This window comes from Xylocopa sonorina, chromosome 11 (genome assembly GCF_050948175.1).
Source record: "Xylocopa sonorina isolate GNS202 chromosome 11, iyXylSono1_principal, whole genome shotgun sequence".
Taxonomy (NCBI): domain Eukaryota; kingdom Metazoa; phylum Arthropoda; class Insecta; order Hymenoptera; family Apidae; genus Xylocopa; species Xylocopa sonorina.
In genome coordinates this window covers 254,412-269,115 of record NC_135203.1, presented here as the reverse complement: position 1 = coordinate 269,115, position 14,704 = coordinate 254,412, and the positions used below count along the sequence as shown (strand labels likewise).

At 58.3% G+C, this 14,704-nt stretch overlaps 1 pseudogene; it reads left to right on the top strand.

The window, feature by feature from the left end:
• Positions 1 to 7,183: 7,183 nt before the first annotated feature.
• Positions 7,184 to 7,363, top strand: LOC143429521 (U2 spliceosomal RNA; annotated as a pseudogene).
• The last annotated feature ends 7,341 nt before the right edge of the window (positions 7,364 to 14,704 follow it).

The following is a 14,704-nucleotide window of genomic DNA, read 5'->3' as shown; positions in this document are numbered from 1 at the left end:
CTTTTCCAAGAATCAGTTTTATTTATTTATCTAGTCAAACCCACACACTTTGATTTATCCATCAGTAGCTTAAGTATTCGTTTTAACTTGTGTTCGACTCGCTCACCGGAGTGTCGCGTTATCATCCGCGTCGCGCGTGCTGTGCTCGTGTGTGGTGCAGTGATCAGTGCGTTCGGCTTGCTGGTGGACTCTGGACTTGGTAAGTCTGGCACTTGGAATTTCGGTGGAGGTCCCTTTCGCGCGTAGTTAGTTTAAAGTGCTCCCGATGCGGTGGTGTTGAACGCATCGGGTAGACGTTAGACGTCCATACGTGACGTCCCTCCTCCTAGGTCGACCATTTCGACCTCCGAGGAGTTTGAATCCGAGTAGATTCGGTTTGTTCGACCTTATACCCGGTTATAAGTGTAAACTTTACACTTATAGCCGTTGGTTTTGAATTCGACCTCTCCGTATTTTGGGTGTTAGACTGTTTGTACGTACGCCCGTAATTCGAGTTTTTTGCTCGATTTTACGGGTCGTCGCTGCGAAATAGCAGCAATCAGTTTGATTAAAATCACCGTTTATTTGCTTTAATTAAGAGATCGGGGTACACGGAGGCCCTTTACACCCCGTGTAACTCGATACGTCGCGGTCCGGAGTTTTCCAGGCCGTGTGGAGTGTCGTGGAAAGCTAAACCGTCGCGGTTGCTAGTCACGTACGCGAAGCACGGTTCGTTCGTGCGGGGCTGTGTCCACCGGGCACAGCGGAATTGTTTTATATTAATTTATTTTAGTTTATTTATTCTAGTAGATTCCGTCTCGTTCGTTAATTCGTACTGATTTATTAATTTATTCGCGTTCGCGTTCGCGTTGTCCGTTGTGATATCTGTATATACTTATTTATTTAATCGTGTCCTTCGTCTTTTGTGTACGTCCCGTTCCGACCGTTACCGTCTGTGTTTCGCTCCGGTGAGCGTTTGTTTTATTATTGATATTATTTATTTTATTAGACGAGCCGTGTGTTGCGTTGCGACACTATCTTCACGATGGCGGGTAATAGCAGTAATAATACAAGTTCAAGTGAGAATAGCGTGGTGATACTGCATTACCCGTTCCCTGCCGAATTTCCCTGCCCCTTCTGCTTTGTAGGCAGAACGGTGTGCAGAAAGGGAGCGTGTGTCTATCTGAGACACACGGATTTATTTAAACACCTAAAATTACATCACCCCGGTGCGATTAAAAGGTGGACCTGCGCTGAGTGCGGCTTCGCCGACGATAGCGCTTATGCGCTAAAGAAGGTGAAGGCGCACCACCAGGTCCGCCATCCAGCCACCGGGGGTCCGTGTGTCTCCGTTAGACACAACTCCCTTGCAGGGAGTGCCGCCCGCGCAACGCCCGGCGATAGCGTTGCCGAGTCGCGACCTCTTGACGTGACGGAGTTATCCGTCGAGAGCGAGGTCTCTTTCCCCCCCTTGGGTGTGTCCCCGGTGACCTGTGGGGGCGCAACGACGTGCGCCTCCACCAGACCACGAACCGTCACTGCTCGTTTAAATGTTTCCAGAGCATCGGGGACGGCTGCCTCAACTGCAGCAACAACAACAACAACAACGACGACAACAACAACAACGACATCGTCGAGAGGGGCCTCCTCCAAAATGTCAATGAGGACATCTGTAACCACCACCACGCAACCCCGGCGAGGAACTCGTCCACCCACCGCCGGAAAAACAACAAGGACAACCAGACCCACCACTACCACTACTACTACCACTACCACGGTGGGTTCGAGCGCCGCGACGAGAAGCTCCGTCACCCTCGCGGCGCTATTTCAACGAAGCCGGCGCTCCTCCGCGGACGAGGCGAGCCCCAATGCCACAAGGACCAGCAGCGGGTCGGGGCCCAAGGGGAGGATTTCAGGGGGCTCTACCACCACGCCCCCTGCCCCCGCAAGGGGGAAGAAGAGCCCGGCGGCGCCCGCAGCAGCTGGGAGGAAGAGGCGGGCGTCGACCGAGCGTCCCCAACCCGACCCGCCCCGGAGGATTCTGCCATCGAGGAGGGTGACCCCCTCCACAACATTCGCGGAGGTCACCCGGGGCAGCCCGTCCGCCGTGGTTGGAGCGGCGGTGGTGTCAAGGAGCACAAGAGCGACGTCTCTCCCGCCCGCGTTGCCCAGGATAACGCGGGCGGCAGCGAAGAGGATGGGGGGTGCGCCCACCACCTCCAGCACCCCCCCAGCGACACCACCACTGCAGGGCCCTCCACCTACGCCCTGCAGCGCTCCGGCCACACTTACCACCACGACGGTGACGACATCGGTCCGTGGCTCTCCAATTATGACGGTGGCCGTCGTGTCACCTGTGGCGGTCACCGTCGCGGCGCGGACGCCGCCAGCCACGGGCCGCGCCTCCACCCCGCCAGCCAGGACGACTCGGGCGACGTCCCTCCCGCCCGGGTCGTCCGCGAAGAGGCCGATTCGGGGACGCCTGTCCCCTCCGGGGGTCAGAGGGGGCACCCAGACCACCGGGGTGTCCATTCGGGTGGAGGCGCGTGGGGAGGGGACCGAGAAGAGGAGGTCCCTACCTTCGCCCAGGCCCCTCCCCACCATCCATGAGTCATCGTCGTCATCGTCGGACGACGAGAGAGCGCCGGCGGCCGTTCCCAAGGAGGGACCGGCCCGGACGAGACGGAGGCGCCGCTGCCTGGGAAGCAGCGGCAGCAGCAGCAGTAGTAGCAGTAGCAGCTCCAGCAGCAGCAATAACAACAGGAGCAACACGAGCGCCGCGAGGGGACGGTCTGGAGCAACACCAGGAGCGGCGAGAAGGCGGTGGGTGGACCGCACCATTACCTCCACCACGGATTCGTCGGGGGAAGAGGAGGCCCCAAGGCAGCCGTCCCCGCGGGTGGAGGGAACCGGTCCCTCCACTCGAAGGTCACCGAGGCTCCCCAGGGAGGAGGAAGGGGGCCTCAACCTAGATAATTTATTATCAGAAAATCGTTTTTATCCTTTGACTGACCGGGCATCTAGTCCGGTCATTAATGACAATATTATTGACTCCCCCGGGCGTAACCGGGGGTGTATTTGTGTGTGCAGGTGTGGAGGCGCGCGGGACCCGCCCGCGTCATCATCCCGGGGCAGCATCGTCGTGGAGGCTCCGGTGAGGATGGCCCCGTCGAGCATTCGGGAAAGCCACCCGGTGAGTGCAACACGTGGGTATCGCGCGGGTACCAGAGGCGGTCGTGCACCTGCAGCGACCGTGGGGCGGCGGCGCGGGACAGCGACATCGGGCCTCCCGGCTGCTTGCGAGCGGGTAGGCGGGGCGTCTCAGCCTCGGGCCCCGCGGCAATCCAGGGTGCCCCATCCCCGAGGTGGAGGTCGCGACGCTGCGTCCGGCGCGCCACCAACCGGTAGACCCCGATCTAGGGGACGCCGGGAGGTGGACGTTGCCGCAAGGGCGCGGTTAGTGGCCGTCGCGGAGGGGGTGGGAACACCCGAGCAACTGGAGGCGCTCGCCACGAAGGTGGACGAGTACTTTCAGGGGCGGAGGGCCGCGGGACCCGGGGCTGGCGCACGGAGTGCCGCCTCCAACGGGGGGGCCGGTCGGCGCCGGCCGGTCGCGGGGAGTGAGGGGCGTCGGGGCGATGTGGCCAATTCGATGGTGAGCGATGGCCCTCCCAGCGTCCCGGATCGCGTAGGGGAGGCTACCCGAATCCAACGTCTTTTCAGGGCGGATCGGAAGCGCGCGGTGCGGGAGATTCTCGCCGGAGAATCTCCCCATTGCAGTGTGCCCCTGGAACGGGTCCAGGAGCACTTTACGAACGTTTACTCGCTCCGAGCCCGCCCTGGTAGCCTTCCCTCTCTCTATGGGGAGGACCCGACCACTGAGTCGAACGATGCCCTGGTTTCCCCCTTCACGGAAGCCGAGGTCAGCCGTCGGTTAAAGCGGATGAAGCTTGCTTCTTCCGCCGGACCCGACGGTCTGACCTATGGTGACCTACGGAGGGGGGACCCAGGAGCGGTCCTCCTTACGGCGGTATTCAACACCTGCCGCCGCATGGAGAAGATTCCGGGGCGCTGGAAGCAGTCCAACACCGTCCTCCTTTTCAAGAAGGGTGATCGCGAGGACCTATCGAATTGGAGGCCTATCGCCCTGGGTGATGTCACCCCCAAGCTCTTCGCGGCGGTCGTCGCCGATCGGCTCACTCGTTGGGCCGTAGTCAACAAGCGGCTCAGCCAAGCACAGAAGGGCTTCTTGCCCTTCGAAGGCTGTCTGGAGCACAACTTTGTGCTTCAGCAGGCCATGGCTGCCGCTCGTAAGCAGCGTAGGGAGGTGGTGGTGGCGTGGTTGGATCTGGCCAACGCTTTCGGTTCGGTTCCCCACGCCACCATCATCGATTCGCTGGCCGGCGCCGGCGCTCCCCGGCCGCTTATCAACATCGTCGCCAGCCTTTACGACGGCGTGGCGACACGGGTCCGTACCGCTGAAGGGTACACGCCCTGGATCCCCATGAAGTCGGGGGTGAGGCAGGGCTGCCCACTTAGCCCGATCCTATTCGACCTTTCCATTGAGGCCATGGTTCGCGGGGCCGTGGACTCGGTGGAGGGTCTGAGTGTGAGAGGGCATAAGGTGACAGCCCTGGCGTACGCAGACGACGTGGCACTCGTCGCGTCATCCGTCGACGGAATGGGAAGGCTATTGCAAGCAGCAGAGGGGACGGCTCGGCAGCTGGGGCTCTCCTTCAACCCCTCGAAGTGTGCAACCCTGCACATCAGAGGGGACGGGAGGGTTTCTGGCACCGAGTTCCGTCTAGTCGGGGGACTCGTTCCTGCCCTGTCGGAGGGGCAGAGTTACGAGCATCTGGGAGTGCCGACCGGGGTTCGGATCGACCAAACCCCGTATCCGACGATCCAAGCCTTGTTAGTAGATCTTTGCGCGGTCGACGATTCCCTGCTCGCCCCCTGGCAAAAAATCGAGACCGTGGCGACATTCTTGTTGCCACGCCTCGATTTCGCGTTCAGGGGAGGCCACGTGCGAAGAACCGCTTTAGCCGATGCCGACAGGGTCATCAAACGCACGGTAAAGAGGTGGTTGCACCTCCCGCAGCGTGCCAGTGCGGAGCTGGTCTATATCCCCCCCGCTTGGGGTGGGTGCGGCCTTCTCCCGCTGGTGGATCTGGCCGACGTGGCGACCGTGTCGCACGCGTTCAGGTTATTGAATGCGAGCGATCCGGTCGTTGCGGACTTGGCCAGGTCAGCGCTGTGTGACGCCGTGCGGGAGAAGGCCGGTCGGACCCTTGGGAGCAGGGGCCTTGCCGACTATCTCTCCGGCTCTTTGTCGGGCGAGATGGCGAGGCCATCGGCGGGCCGGGCTTCGTTCTGGTCGCGAGTAAGGAACGTCGGGATTCGTTCTTGTGCGCGGCTTGGATTCAGTTGGAGATGGGACGAGGTTCGTGAAGAACTCTCGGTCGTTTGTCGCTCCCGGAATGGGCGTAGCGTTGTTGTGCCGCCTGCTGCCAAGGGCCAAGTCACGCGGAGGCTGAGGGCAGCAGTGGGAGAGTGCTACCTGGAAAGGCTTCTTCGGAAGCCCGACCAGGGGAAGGTTTTCGACGCGACCTCCCGTTGCGCGGTCAGTAACCACTTTCTGCGCACCGGGGGGTTTGTCCGCTTCGCTGATTGGCGCTTCGTTCACCGGGCCCGCCTCGACGTGTTGCCGCTAAATGGAGCACGTCGGTGGGGGACCGGTGGCAAGCGTTGCCGGCGTTGCGGGCATGAGTTCGAGGGCCTTCCCCACGTGCTCTCCCACTGCGGTCCTCACTCCGCTGCCCGGCAGCTGCGGCATGACAACCTCGTTCATAGGCTCGTGGCGGCTGCCCGTCTGCCAGGGGAGCTCCGGGTCAATAAGCGCGTCCCGGGAGTCGACGGCGAGCTGGCAGCCCTGCGTCCCGACATCGTCGTGGAGCACGGGCTGTCGAAAAACATCGTCGTGGTCGACGTGGCCGTGCCTTTCGAGAACACTCTCGAGGCAATTGAGGAGGCGAGGATGGCGAAGATACGCAAGTATCAGCCCCTCGCCGAATCATTGCGGAGGCGCGGCTACCGAGTCCACGTAGATGCGTTCGTCGTCGGCGCCCTGGGCGCGTGGGACCCGGGAAACGAGTTTGTCCTGGACCTGCTGCGCGTCTCTCAGCGTTATGCAGCGCTGATGAGGCGTCTCATGATATCTGAGACAATAGCCTGGTCCAGAGATATCTACGTGGAGCATGTATCCGGGGTGCGTCAGTACCGGGCTCCACGGGGTACGTCCGAGGCGGGGTCGACATCGGCGGCGCTGAGCGGGAGCAGTGGAGGCGCCCGCGTCCCTGGGGTGGTGTCGCCCGCGGATCCTTAGGGCCTCCACACCTGGGCTGAGAGGACTGGCTGCTGGGGGACTGGAGCGGTTATTAAGGGCCTCCACATGATAAGGAACCCCTACTTATTTTATTCTATTTTACTATACTTAACCTACTCTATTCTATTTTACCATACTTAACTTACTCTATTTTATTCTATTCTACTTATTTTACTGTATTTATTTTACTTTTATTCACTTAAGGGGTACTTCTTATCTATTTTACCTCATTATATTTTAACTCATTCTTAATTTATTTGAACTTAGTTGCTATAGTATATCTATTTTATCTTAACATACACTAATTTATTTATTTATTTACTAATTTATTCTTCCTTTTTTATTCTGTGTTGACCATACGGCAGCTAATGAGTACCTTAATACCGCTTTGGAAGGCCTAGGGGTGACTGGTACCTCCGGCCCTGACTCGTGTGACTGCAGCTAAGCGCCTAATCCGCACACTGAGATTTTGCGATACACACGTCCAAGACACTCACTATACGAGCAACATATAGTACACATATATATATTGCATCTATAAGGATTCACCCTATGATTTATTTATTCACTAACATGACTGAGATAGACTCTGTGCAATATGCGTGCACTAGTCATTATGAAAGTAATACTCAAGTTCCTTTATAATATATAACCACGCTATAGTGTGAATAATAGATTAGAACTGACGTTGTGTGGGGTTTCTCCCCATCCTTGTTATTGTTACCATGATACACATTATACACTTAATTTGTGCGGTATAAACACAAATTGATATATTGTAAGACAATTGTATACCCCTGGGGCTTCGGCCTCAGGGGAACATTAGTTGAAAATAAAGAAGCGTTTATCTGTTCTTATCAGCTTAATATCTGATACACTCCTCATTAGGAGTCAGAATATTAACCTGATTTTTGGAAAAAGGCGGACCGCTGGGGCTTGCTCCACCTCCGCCGCGAGTCGACCCAGTATTGCAGTGCCTCTGGGACCGGCTCAATAAGCCTTTTCCAAGAATCAGTTTTATTTATTTATCTAGTCAAACCCACACACTTTGATTTATCCATCAGTAGCTTTAAGTATTCGTTTTAACCTGTGTTCGACTCGCTCACCGGAGTGTCGCGTCTTCATCCGCGTCGCGCGTGCTGTGCTCGTGTGTAGTGCAGTGTTCAGTGCGTTCGACTTAGCTGGTGGAACCCCGGACTTGGTAAGTCTGGCACTTGGAATTTCGGTGGAGGTCCCTTCCGCGTAGTTAGTTTAAAGTGCTCCCGATGCGGTGGTGTTGAACGCATCGGGTAGACGTTAGACGTCCATACGTGACGTCCCTCCTCCTAGGTCGACCATTTCGACCTCCGAGGAGTTTGAATCCGAGTAGAATCGGTTTGTTCGTCCTTATACCCGGTTATAAGTGTAAACTTTACACTTATAGCCGTTGGTTTTGAATTCGACCTCTCCGTGTTTTGGGTGTTAGACTTTGCACGTACGCCCGTAATTCGAGTTTTTTTTTCTCGATTTTACGGGTCGTCGCTGCGAAATAGCAGCAATTAGTTTAATTAAATTCACCGTTTATTTGTTTTAATTAAGAGATCGGGGTACACGGAGGCCCTTTACACCCCGTGTAACTCGATACGTCGCGGTCCGGAGTTTTCCAGGCCGTGTGGAGTGTCGTGGAAAGTTAAACCGTTTGCGGTTGCTGGTCACGTACGCGAAGCACGGTTCGTTCGTGCGGGGCTGTGTCCACCGGGCACAGCGGAATTGTTTTATATTATTTTATTCTATTTTATTTCATTAGATTCCGTTTCGTCCGTTAATTCGTATTGAGTGATTAATTTATTCGCGTTCGCGTTCGCGTTGTCCCTTGTGATAATTGTATATACTTATTTATTCAATTTGTCCTTCGTCTTACGTGTTCGTCCCGTTCCGACCGTTACCGTCTGTGTTTCGCTCCGGTGAGCGTATTGTTTTATTATTTCGACTATTTATTTTATTAGACGAGCCGTGTGTTGCGTTGCGACACTATCTTCACGATGGCGGGTACAAATAGCAGTGTTAATTCGAGTAATAACGAATGCGTGGTGAAGCTATTGTACCCGTTCCCGGCAGAATTTCCCTGCCCCTTCTGCTTCGTCGGCAGAACGGTGTGCAGAAAGGGAGCGTGTGTCTATCTGAGACACACGGATTTATTCAAACATCTCAAACTCCATCACCCCGGTGCTATCAAGAGATGGACCTGTGCTGAGTGTGGCTTCTCCGACGACAGCGCGTATGCGCTGAAGAAGGTGAAGGCGCACCACCAGGTCCGTCATCCAGCCACCGGGGGTCCGTGTGTCTCCGTTAGACACAACTCCCTTGCAGGGAGTGCCGCCCGCGCAACGCCCGGCGACAGCGTTGCCGAGTCGCGACCTCTTGACGCGACGGAGTTATCCGTCGAGAGCGAGGTCTCTTTCCCCCCCTTGGGTGTTTCCCCGGTGACCTGTGGGGGCGCAACGACGTGCGCCTCCACCAGACCACGAACTGTTTCTGCTCGATCAAATGTTTTCAGAGCAACGGGGACGGCTGCCTCCACCGCAGCAGTAACAACAACGACGACAACGACAACAACAACAACATCCACGGCGTCGAGAGGGGCCTCCTCCAGAACGTCAACCAAAGGCATCACCACCACGCAACCCCGGCGAGGAACTCGTCCACCCACCGCCGGGACAACAAGGACCACGAGAGCCTCCACCACCGCGACCACAACATCAACAACGACGGTAGTGGGGAGCAGCGCCGCGACACGGAGCTCCGTCACCCTCGCGGCGTTCTTACAACGAAGCCGGCGCTCCTCCGCGGACGAGGCTAGCCCGAACACAACGAGGACCAGCAGCGGGTCGGGGGTCAAGGGGAGAAGTTCAGGGGGCACCTCCACCACGCCCCCTGCCCCCTCTAAGGGGAAGAAGAGGAGTCCGGCGGCGCCCGCAGCAGCTGGGAGGAAGAGGCGGGCGTCGACCGAGCCTCCCCAACCCGACCCGCCCAGACGCATTTTACCGTCAAGGAAAGTGACCCCAACCACCACCTTCGCGGAGGTCACAAGGGGCAGCCCGTCCGCCGTGGCCGGAGCGGCGGTGGTGTCGAGGAATACAAGAGCAACGTCTCTTCCGCCCGCGTTGCCCAGGATCACGCGGGCGGCAGCGAAGAGGATGGGGGGCGCGTCCACCACCTCCAGCGCCCCCCCAGCGACACCACCACTGCAGGGCCCTCCACCTACGCCCTGCAGCGCTCCGGCCACATTAACAACCACGACGATGACGACCACGGTCCGTGGCTCGCCAATTATGACGGTGGCCGTCGTGTCACCTGTGGCGGTCACCGTCGCGGCGCGGACGCCGCCAGCCACGGGCCGCGCCTCCACCCCGCCAGCCAGGACGACTCGGGCGACGTCCCTCCCGCCCGGGTCGTCCGCGAAGAGGCCCATTCGGGGACGCCTGTCCCCTCCGGGGGGCAGAGGGGACACCCAGACCACCGGGGTGTCCCTTCGGGTGGAGGCGCGTGGGGAAGGGACCGAGAAGAGGAGGTCCCTACCTTCGCCCAGGCCCCTCCCCACCATCCATGAGTCATCGTCGTCATCGTCGGACGACGAGAGAGCGCCGGCGGCCGTTCCCAAGGAGGGACCGGCCCGGACGAGACGGAGGCGCCGCTGCCTGGGAAGCAGCGGCAGCAGCAGCAGTAGTAGCAGTAGCAGCTCCAGCAGCAGCAATAACAACAGGAGCAACACGAGCGCCGCGAGGGGACGGTCTGGAGCAACACCAGGAGCGGCGAGAAGGCGGTGGGTGGACCGCACCATTACCTCCACCACGGATTCGTCGGGGGAAGAGGAGGCCCCAAGGCAGCCGTCCCCGCGGGTGGAGGCTCCGGTTACCTCCACCCGAAGGTCACCGAGGCTCCCCAGGGAAGAGGAAGGGGGCCTCAACTTAGATAATTTATTGTCTAGTAATAGATTTTATTCGTTGACCGACCGGGCAACTAGTCCGGTCAATAATGACAATTTTATTGACTCCCCCGGGCGAAACCGGGGGTGTGTTTGTGTGTGCAGGTGTGGAGGCGCGCGGGACCCGCCCGCGTCATCATCCCGGGGCAGCGTCGTCGTGGAGGCTCCGGTGAGGATGGCCCCGTCGAGCATTCGGGAAAGCCACCCGGTGAGTGTGACACGTGGGTATCGTGCGGGTACCAGAGGCGGTCGTGCACCTGCAGCGACCGTGGGGCGGCGGCGCGGGACAGCGACATCGGGCCTCCCGGCTGCTTGCGAGCGGGTAGGCGGGGCGTCTCAGCCTCGGGCCCCGCGGCAATCGATGGTGCCCCATCCCCGAGGTGGAGGTCGCGACGCTGCGTCCGGCGCGCCACCAACCGGTAGACCCCGATCTAGGGGACGCCGGGAGGTGGACGTTGCCGCTAGGGCGCGGTTAGTGGCCTTCGCGGAGGGGGTGGGATCACTCGAGCAACTGGAGGCGCTCGCCACGAAGGTGGACGAGTACTTTCAGGGGCGGAGGGCCGCGGGACCCGGGGCTGGCGCACGGAGTGCCGCCTCCAGCGGGGGGGCCGGTCGGCGCCGGCCAGTCGCGGGGAGTGAGGGGCGTCGGGGTGATGTGGCCAATTCGATGGTGAGCGATGGCCCTCCCAGCGTCCCGGATCGCGTAGGGGAGGCTACCCGAATCCAACGTCTCTTCAGGGCGGATCGGAAGCGCGCGGTGCTGGAGATTCTCGCCGGAGAATCTCCCCATTGCAGTGTGCCCCTGGAACGGGTCCAGGAGCACTTTACCAACGTTTATTCGCTCCGAGCCCGCCCTGGTAGCCTTCCCTCTCTCTATGGGGAGGACCCGACCACTGAGTCGAACGATGCCCTGGTTTCCCCCTTCACGGAAGCCGAGGTCAGCCGTCGGCTAAAGCGGATGAAGCTTGCTTCTTCCGCCGGACCCGACGGTCTGACCTATGGTTACCTACGGAGGGGGGACCCAGGAGCGGTCCTCCTTACGGCGGTATTCAACACCTGCCGCCGCATGGAGAAGATTCCGGGGCGCTGGAAGCAGTCCAACACCGTCCTCCTTTTTAAGAAGGGTGATCGCGAGGACCTATCGAATTGGAGGCCTATCGCCCTGGGTGATGTCACCCCCAAGCTCTTCGCGGCGGTCGTCGCCGATCGGCTCACTCGTTGGGCCGTAGTCAACAAGCGGCTCAGCCAAGCACAGAAGGGCTTCTTGCCCTTCGAAGGCTGTCTGGAGCACAACTTTGTGCTTCAGCAGGCCATGGCTGCCGCTCGTAAGCAGCGTAGGGAGGTGGTGGTGGCGTGGTTGGATCTGGCCAACGCTTTCGGATCGGTTCCCCACGCCACCATCATCGATTCGCTGGCCGGTGCCGGCGCTCCCCGGCCGCTCATCAGCATCGTCGCCAGCCTTTACGACGGCGTGGCGACGCGGGTCCGTACCGCTGAAGGGTACACGCCCTGGATCCCCATGAAGTCGGGGGTGAGGCAGGGCTGCCCACTTAGCCCGATCCTATTCAACCTTTCCATTGAGGCCATGGTTCGCGGGGCCGTGGACTCGGTGGAGGGTCTGAGTGTGAGAGGGCATAAGGTGACAGCCCTGGCGTACGCAGACGACGTGGCACTCGTCGCGTCATCCGTCGACGGAATGGGAAGGCTGTTGCAAGCAGCAGAGGGGACGGCTCGGCAGCTGGGGCTCTCCTTCAACCCCTCGAAGTGTGCAACCCTGCACATCAGAGGGGACGGGAGAGTCGCTAGCACCGAGTTCCGTCTAGTCGGGGGACTCGTTCCTGCCCTGTCGGAGGGGCAGAGTTACGAGCATCTGGGAGTGCCGACCGGGGTTCGGATCGACCAAACCCCGTATCCGACGATCCAAGCCTTACTAGTAGATCTTCGCGCGGTCGACGATTCCCTGCTCGCCCCCTGGCAAAAAATCGAGACCGTGGCGACATTCTTGTTGCCACGCCTCGATTTCGCGTTCAGGGGAGGCCACGTGCGAAGAACCGCTTTAGCCGATGCCGACAGGGTCATCAAACGCACGGTAAAGAGGTGGTTGCACCTCCCGCAGCGTGCCAGTGCGGAGCTGGTCTATATCCCCCCCGCTTGGGGTGGGTGCGGCCTTCTCCCGCTGGTGGATCTGGCCGACGTGGCGACCGTGTCGCACGCGTTCAGGTTATTGAATGCGAGCGATCCGGTCGTCGCGGACTTGGCCAGGTCAGCGCTGTGTGACGCCGTGCGGGAGAAGGCCGGTCGGACCCTTGGGAGCAGGGGCCTTGCCGACTATCTCTCCGGCTCTTTGTCGGGCGAGATGGCGAGGCCATCGGCGGGCCGAGCTTCGTTCTGGTCGCGAGTAAGGAACGTCGGAATTCGTTCATGTGCGCGGCTTGGATTTAGTTGGAGATGGGACGAGGTCCGTGAAGAGCTCTCGGTTGTGTGCCGCTCCCGGAATGGGCGTAGCGTTGTTGTGCCGCCTGCTGCCAAGGGCCAAGTCACGCGGAGGCTGAGGGCAGCAGTGGGAGAGTGCTACCTGGAAAGGCTTCTTCGGAAGCCTGACCAGGGGAAGGTTTTCGACGCGACCTCCCGTTGCGCGGTCAGTAACCACTTTCTGCGCACCGGGGGGTATGTCCGCTTCGCTGATTGGCGCTTCGTTCACCGGGCCCGCCTCGACGTGTTGCCGCTAAATGGAGCACGTCGGTGGGGGACCGGTGACAAGCGTTGCCGGCGTTGCGGGCATGAGTTCGAGGGCCTTCCCCACGTGCTCTCCCACTGCGGTCCTCACTCCGCTGCCCGGCAGCTGCGGCATGACGGCCTCGTTCATAGGCTCGTGGCGGCTGCCCGTCTGCCAGGGGAGATCCGGGTCAATAAGCGCGTCCCGGGAGTCGACGGCGAGCTGGCAGCCCTGCGTCCCGACATCGTCGTGGAGCACGGGCTGTCGAAAAACATCGTCGTGGTCGACGTGGCCGTGCCTTTCGAGAACACTCTCGAGGCAATTGAGGAGGCGAGGATGGCGAAGATACGTAAGTATCAGCCCCTCGCCGAATCATTGCGGAGGCGCGGCTACCGAGTCCACGTAGATGCGTTCGTCGTCGGCGCCCTGGGCGCGTGGGACCCGGGAAACGAGTTTGTCCTGGACCTGCTGCGCGTCTCTCAGCGTTATGCAGCGCTGATGAGGCGTCTCATGATATCTGAGACAATAGCCTGGTCCAGAGATATCTACGTGGAGCATGTATCCGGGGTGCGTCAGTACCGGGCTCCACGGGGTACGTCTGAGGCGGAGTCGACATCGGCGGCGCTGAGCGGGAGCAGTGGAGGCGCCCGCGTCCCTGGGGTGGTGTCGCCTGCGGATCCCTGAAGCCTCCACACCTGTAAGTCGGGAGGGTGAGTCGCTGGGACCTAGAGTGAGTTTCTTACATCTCTTTCGTTCTCTTTATCTTTAGCTTCTTTCTCTATTGTATTTCTATGTTTTGCTTCTCCTTATTTAACTTACTTTTATTTCTATTCATACTGCACACACTGCCTCCACACCAAAAGACTAAAGACGCGTGGATGCAACTGGAGCGTGACAAAGGGGAGTCCACTGGCTTAACAAATGGACTAAGTCTCCTAGATACGCGCCTTTTACTTATGAACACTATTTTATTCTATTTTATTTTATTTTATTTTATTCTATTTTATTTTATTTTATGATACTTGACTTTGTTTTACTATCTTGATACCCCATGGTACTAGGTACTGTTTTACGTTACGTCTTCTCTCTTTTGCTCTACGCGTCTGTGTGTGTTAATCTAATGGATTATTTTATTTTATTATTTTATTATCTTATTAATTGACTATATGGCCTATCTTTTATACTCTATTGTATTTTGGTCATCGATGCCTTCTTGTGTTGCTCTGGACCACCTGATAGCGGCTAATACCTCCTGACTGGACTCGCTTGACTACAGTAAGGCGTGTATCCGCACGCTGGCGTCGAAATACCATCTAGTCAACTATGTTATGTATTACGCTTATATAATATAAGTTCACTTTGTTTGTTATACATATAAATCAGACTCTATGTTACTTTTTAATACTATTATTACTATACTGAACAAATATACTGTTAATACGTGCCTAGGTCATGTTACCGCTTTGTATTATCTCGATGTATGACGCTAGGTTCACCTCATAGTGAGGTTGTCATGAAATTAATGGACGCTGCAGGGATTTATCCCCTAGCATGGTTGTAGATAGAAGATGGTGTATAAGTGAATTCGTGCGGATTAGTGCGAATGTATTGTATAAAACAAATGTATAACCCCTGGGGCTTCGGCCCCGGGGGAACATTA